General features: G+C 36.0%; 1 pseudogene; it reads right to left on the reverse strand.

The window, feature by feature from the left end:
- Nucleotides 1–1,179: 1,179 nt before the first annotated feature.
- On the reverse strand, nucleotides 1,180–4,733 carry LOC127185326 (heat shock protein HSP 90-beta-like; annotated as a pseudogene).
- Between the last annotated feature and the right edge of the window lie 2,469 nt (nucleotides 4,734–7,202).

Raw genomic sequence — 7,202 nt, forward strand, 5'->3', positions numbered from 1 at the left:
GGGAAGTGGGAGGGAGGGAAGAATGGGAGGAAACAGGGGAAGGGTTAACAATCGAGATGTAATATGAATAAAATAATAAAATGAAAAAAATGGCAAAAATAAAACCTATACATTTTCAATATTTAATACATTCTATTTAAATAAAGAATTATTATTTACAAAGGTAATTTATAGAGTTATTTTTGAATCTTTAATAACATATATTGTGAAACATATTTAATTATACTTTAAATAGGAAAACAACATAAGAAAAATTAAAATATAATACTTTCTGAAATTATTTAATGTGTTAAATTTATTTTTAATAAAAATTTGTGACATTATTTTCCTGTATCATGTTAAAAACATTCATGTATATATGAAAATTATATAGTTAAAATTCTATCAATTAAAAATATCCTTTCTGTTAATAAATACTTTCATTAATAATAATATTAATATTTTTGAAATAGTACATAGATTTTTAAATTAATTTTTTCATATTACATTTCAATGGTTATCCCATCCCTTGTATCCACCCTTTCCTCCCTCCCTCCCATTTTCCCCTTTCTCTCTTATCCTATTATTGTGATTCAGGGGACTTCCTCCCCCTTTATATGCTCATAGGGCACCAGCCAAGGACAATACTTCAAACTCCTACCCAGATCTAGCCAATGGACAGGACATTCTCCACAGTTGAGTGGAGAGTGTGGTATGACTTTCATACATACTCTGGTGCCTCATATTTGATCACGTCCCCTGGATGAGGAGACCTGGTGGCACTCAGAGGAAGGATAGCAGGCTACCAAGAAGAGACTTGGTACATAAAATTTTTAGTCTAGATAAATATTTCTATCAAAATCAAAATCTTAATTTTTTTTTACTAATAATCATATGTCTTGATGGAGATTCTAGATAATCTTTGTATTTTTATTTGTTACATTTTTTTAAACTACATCTGCTTTATTTTGCATACTTTTCATTTCACAACAAAAGAAAACAAACAAACAAACAAAAATACACAATACCCAAACCTGCAATTCTGTGTGAGGGGACTTTCCTACCTTAAGGCACAAGGACAGGATAAAAGAGATTCTTCTTGAAATGAGCAGAGTGCCAGGTGGGCCAAGGCTGCTAGGGGGACCTGGGTGAATTATACAGAGGGCATCGGCTTCCTCGGGGTTCTTTATTCTACTTCTTTCATGCAGAGACATCATCATCTCCCTCAAATGGGGGGATTTCAACCGAAACAGTAGCACTGGACTCCTCTGCTGTCACCTCATCTTCATCAATGTTCAACCCTAGCTTATTCATGTGGTAGATATGGTTGAAGTATGTTTGGGTATCCTCAGTAGAGAAACCAGAGGAAAGCAGAGCAGTTTCAAACAGCAGGCCGAACAGGTCCTTCACAGCTTTGTCTTTTTTGTCTGCTTCAATGTTCTGCTGCAGAGTCTCCACAATGGGGTGGTCTGGATTGATCTCTAAGTGTTTTTTGGCCATCATATAGCCCATTGTAGAGTTGTCTCTCAGTGCCTGGGGCTTCATGATCTGCTCCATATTCGCTGTCCAGCCATAGGTGCTTGTCACAATGCAGCAGGGCGACAAGACAAGCCTATTGGAGATTGTCACCTTTTCAACCTTCTTATCCAAGATCTCCTTCATGAGCTTGCAGAGATTATCAAACATTGCCTTGCCCTTCTCAATTTTCTTCTTTGCTTCCTCATCCTCTGGTAGCTCCAGGCCTTCCTTAGTCACTGAGACCAGGCTTTTTCCGTCAAACTCCTTAAGTTGCTGCACACGGTACTCATCATTAGGCTTAGTCATATACACCACTTCAAAACTGCTCCACAAAGGCAGGGTTGGGTATTGTGTATTTTTGTTTGTTTGTTTGTTTTCTTTTGTTGTGAAATGAAAAGTATGCAAAATAAAGCAGATGTAGTTTAAAAAAATGTAACAAATAAAAATACTACCTGCTCTGCTCTCACCAGTGAAATATAGATAGATTTCTGTTCCTCCTTTGTGCAAGATTCATACTCTGAAAAGAAAGTCATCTTAACTTCATACTGAGAGGTGTGATGGCAGAGGAGCTCAGAGAGGTGGTGATGGTTAGTGGAATCTTCATGGATTCTAAGCTCTAAATTCTTGGAGAATGCCTCATAAAATTTCTTGTAGTTATGTTTGTCTTCAGCCAACTCAGAGAAGAGCTCAAGGCACTTCTTAACAATATTTTTCCAGATGACTTTCAGGATCTTGCTCTGCTGGAGGATTTATCTGGGAGATGTTCAAGGACAGGTCCTCAGAGTCACCCACACCATGAATAAAGTTGATGTACTCAGGTATCAGCTCATCACAACTGTTCATGATGAACACATGATGGACATACAATTTGATGTTCTTGTTCTTCTCAAAAAGGTCAAAGGGAGCTCATTGAGGAATGAAGAGCAGTGCTTTGAATTCCAACTGACCTATAGAGAAGTGCTTGACTGCCAAGTAGTCTTCCCAGTCACTGGTGAGGCTCTTACAGAATTCACCATATTCCTCCTGAGTGATATCATCAGAGTTTCTGTTCCAAATAGGATTCATCTTATTCAATTTTTCATGATCAATATATTTCTCCTTAATCTTCTTTGTCTTCTTCCTGTCTTTGCCTCTGTCATTCTCCTCATTTGATCCCACATATTCAATCTTAGGCTTCTTCTTGTCATCTTTATCTTGCTCCTCTTTCTTACCTTTCTCTTCCTCTGCCTCATCATCACTGATCTCCTTCTCCCATTCTTTCTCCAAATTGAGGGTGATGGGATAACTTATGAACTGGGAGTGCTTCTTCACCACTTCTTTGATTCCCCTCTCTCCTTAGTACTCTCTATGGTCTTCTTTGTGGTGAAGGATCAGCTTGGTACCCCCAAACAATGGGTTCACCATAGTCTGCACAAACTGTGAAGGAGCCACCAGCAGAAGATGCCCAGCCATACTGCTCATCATCATTGTTCTTTGTGATCACAATCACTTTCTCTGCCACTAGATAAGCAGAGTAGAATCCAACACCAAACTGCCCAATCATGGAGATGTCTGCATCAGAAAGGAGAGCCTCCATGAAGGCTTTTGTGGCAGACTTAGCAATGGTTCGCAAGTTATTTATGAGGTCAGCCTTGGTCATGCCAATGCCTGTGTCCACCAAAGTCAGCGTGTGCTCCTGAGGGTTAGGAATAATGTCAATTTTCATCTCTTTGCCACTGTCCAACTTGGAAGGATCTGTCAGTCTCTCATACTAAATTTTGTTCTAAGCATCAGAAGCATTACAGATCTGTTCACGGAAAAAAAATTCCTTGTTTGAGTAGAAAGTACTGATGATGAGGGACATGAGCTGAGCAATCCCTGGCTGAAAGGCAAAGGTCTCTACCTCTTCCTCTCCATGATGCACTTACTCAGGCTTCTTGACAGAAAGTAAAAGTAGTAGTACAGAGCAGGGTGGGCCCAGACAGCATCCAACTCGGACGGCAAGCCTAAGCTTATTAATATGAAGCTGATGGTAATTTTTATAATATACTATCAAAAACTTAATACATTACCAGCATCTAACAAGCTTGAATCTCAACACAGCAAGTCACATGTATTTTATAAAAAAGATAAATACCATCACCACTCTTTCAAAACTTTGTTTCTCTATAATGTTGTAAATTGTGAACTAGATTTTAGCAAAATATAGTTAATCTCTAATTAAGTTACACAAATATAAGTATACAAGGAAAGAAAATATATTTTAACATGTCTCTATAGTCTATATAATCTATAGTATTGGTCATTCTTTAACATTTTTATAATTTCCTGTAGTCTGTGCAGAATAATTGCATGTCCTTTAGAATGAGTAAGTTACTGTTCAGTTGGATTTACATAGTTTCATTAGTAAGAACTCTAAAGTCTTGTCTGGAAGTATTCTCATGATCAAAATCATATTAGGAAAAAATTTTCTTAGGAAGAAACACTGACTTTTTATATAGTTAAATTGTTTTTTAGTGTATTATGGCTATAAACTTCAGAAGACCGATGAGGTATTTACATGTAGCTTTTAAAAATGAAAGCATCATAGAAATGATTAGACATACTAGGTAGATATGAAATGGAATCTACCACATAAAACAAAACATCTTTGTATTTATAGAATAAATCTTTGATTATGCAAAAAGCAATATGGAGATGTATTCTCAAATGGAGCAATAGTATTTCTGGTAGAAAAGATTTAGTTTATGTTAACAAAATTTATTGATGATACAAAATACATAAAATAGATACATTTTAGAACTTATTACATATCAAGACTGAACTATGAATAAAAAGAAAACCTGGAGAGATGTATACATATCAGGGCAAATGAATAAGTAACTACGACTTACTCTTCCGAAAAACAAAACTCCAGAAACATGCCTATGCTACTTATGCTAACCAACTATTTAAGGATTAATTAACATCAAAATCTTCAAACTGCTCCAAAAATGAGATAAGGAAACAATTCTAAACTGATTGCAAGAGGCCAACATTAAAGTGATAGCAAATTAAGAAATGAAATTACAGAGAACTATTACAGAACAATATCTGCAATTAGAAGTAATTCATACTTTAACAAAGTACTAGAAGAAAGAATTCCACAACAGGGCTTGTGAAAAATCTCAATGCTTAATAGTGTTTGCTCCTCTTGCAAATAATCCAGTTCCCAAAATGCACATGGAGCTCACCACCATACATACCTCAACTTCCATGGTATTCAACAACCTTGTCTGATCTCTCCAAGTACCAGCTATGAAACTGATACACATATATTCATGCAGCAAAATACTCATACACATAAAATAACATATATTTAAAAGGATCCAATAACACACTAAAGAATTATAAACTACCATTCATTTGTATATATTCTTAGAATGAAAGGTAAATTCACAAAAACACAAAGGACACTTCATCCAACCACAAGGACCATTTCTCAACCATGTTAATTTCAGATTTATTCATAATAGCTAGAAACTGTAAACAACCTGGATGCCCTTCAATAGAAGAACAAAGAAAATGTGGTACATTTACGCAATGGATTAATATTCATGCTTTTAAAAATGGCATCATGAAATTTGCAAGTAAATAAATGGATATAGTAAAATAATCATTCTTAGTGAGTTAATCCCGAACAAGAAAAGTAAATGTTCTATGCATTCACTTATAAGTGGTTATTAGCAGTTAAGTAAATGATGTCTAGGCTATAATCCATAAAGACAGAGATATTAGGTAAAGAGTGAGTGTCTAGAGGGGATGTATTATTCTTGCTTGCACAGAGAAATATAGTAGCCTTCATTGAAAGACTGCTGGCAGTTGGGGATTGTAGCTGTGGGAAGGATCAGTTGAGGATTAAGTGGAGTGAAAGATCACATGGAAAGATGGTTGGAAATCAGAAACATTTGAGGAGTAATGGAAAACCTAGTGATATGGAAAATTCCTTGAATCTATGAAGGTGATCTTAATAAAGATTCTTAGTGATCAAGGATATGGAGCCTCAACTGGACAACTCTTAGAGCCAATTGAGGCTTCCAACAGCAGGAATGGGTTGTAGTCAAGTGAGTTGTTGTTCAAGGGTATCCCATGGGAATCCCTAAACATCTCAGACTATTGAAAAAAAGTTCCTCTCTGCAAACTTACAGTGGAGCTCCTTTGCTGAGGACAACATCCACATAACACATTAAACAAGGAGAAGTTGAGCTAATGCCTACATGCATCCTTCACTCTTACATTTTTGTTTCTTTGGTACAAGAAGGTACTTTGCAAACTAATGAAAAAAAAAACATTGATACCAATCCAACCACAAAACCATTTATCAAAATTATGTCCTGCCTGCAAAATATGCTATAGCAATGGTGCCACAGAACTTGTTGGAGTATCCAAAAATACCCGATTGGGCTTAAGCCCACTCCATGAGAAAGAACCCATCCCAGACACTGCTTGAGTAATCAAGAACCAGAGACTAGGTAGTCCAGAGGTCTATCACAAGCAAACACTGCTGATAGTCCCATTGACCACCTTTGGGATGAGAGAAGGGGAGCTTGGTGGTTCCACAGTAGGGAGAATTAAGCAGATGGGGAACAGCCAGCCAAAGATACTAACTATTGGTTAACAATTAGGTATAGGAACTAATTGTTAAGGTTAAGGAGAGACTGAGGAACAGAGGAGAAAAGGAATGTTGAGGCCCAAGAATAAATTACCATGCAAATTGAAAGGTCTTCTAGGTCAGGAGAACTTTATTTTTCCTTTACTGTCACATACTGGACCAACCCAACTACTTTATCTAATATGAGGGTTTTTTATTTCATTACAGATTATATCATGATTTTCTCATCTTTTACAATAAATAGAGCATTTAAAATTAACAAAGCAAGAAAACAATGTAAGAAAGAAATACAAATACTTCGATATAAGCTACAATAAAGCATATACCAAATAAATCAATATCCAAGCAATGGTCAGCATGACCTGATTATTATTTCTTAAACAATACTCAGAAAAATTTAATCAGAAGTTTCCCCTGGCTAAAGCCATTGTGTTTACATGATTGTCATAGTAACATCACTTAAAATGAAGCATAGTTAACTCAGAAAAATTTGACTTAATTCCAGTCCTAAACAAACAGGCATGCTACCCAAGCCGAGCCCAAATGTCAAAGGGTCTTCTATGGTAAAATATCTGTAAAGTATGATGTTCCAAGTCTATCTTTTATTACTTTCAAAGCCAATTCTAAAAAAATAAGTTTTACTTTTCTACAGCTAATAATATCTAAACAAGTACTATTATGTCAAAATAAGAACTTTTTTTCCAAGGAGTTGTACCTGTCTGATCACAATAGTCAGAGCCAAGACTCTCTTTTTGCCAGATGTCGTCTCTCAACATTCTCTGTTGGAAAAATTTTTCCAGTTTATTTTCCATTAGGGCTCAAAGTCAAAGTGAGAAATAGAGAAAGACTATTTTAGGAGAAAAAGTAGATTTCAAAGTTTTGAGGAAAAATTACACCTGGTGCATAGATAATATTTAAGGGCACTGGTGAGCAGTCAGAGATCTTTGGAACTTAGTCAAGCGAAGCCTTAACATTTGTTCTGGATGTCTAAAGATCATGGTGGGCAGTCACAGGTCTTTATAACTTTTTCAGAGTCTCTATTACTTGTCTGTATGTCTGTGACATGGTAGAAAGA

The sequence above is a fragment of the Acomys russatus genome, chromosome X, assembly GCF_903995435.1.
Source record: "Acomys russatus chromosome X, mAcoRus1.1, whole genome shotgun sequence".
In the NCBI taxonomy this organism is placed as follows: domain Eukaryota; kingdom Metazoa; phylum Chordata; class Mammalia; order Rodentia; family Muridae; genus Acomys; species Acomys russatus.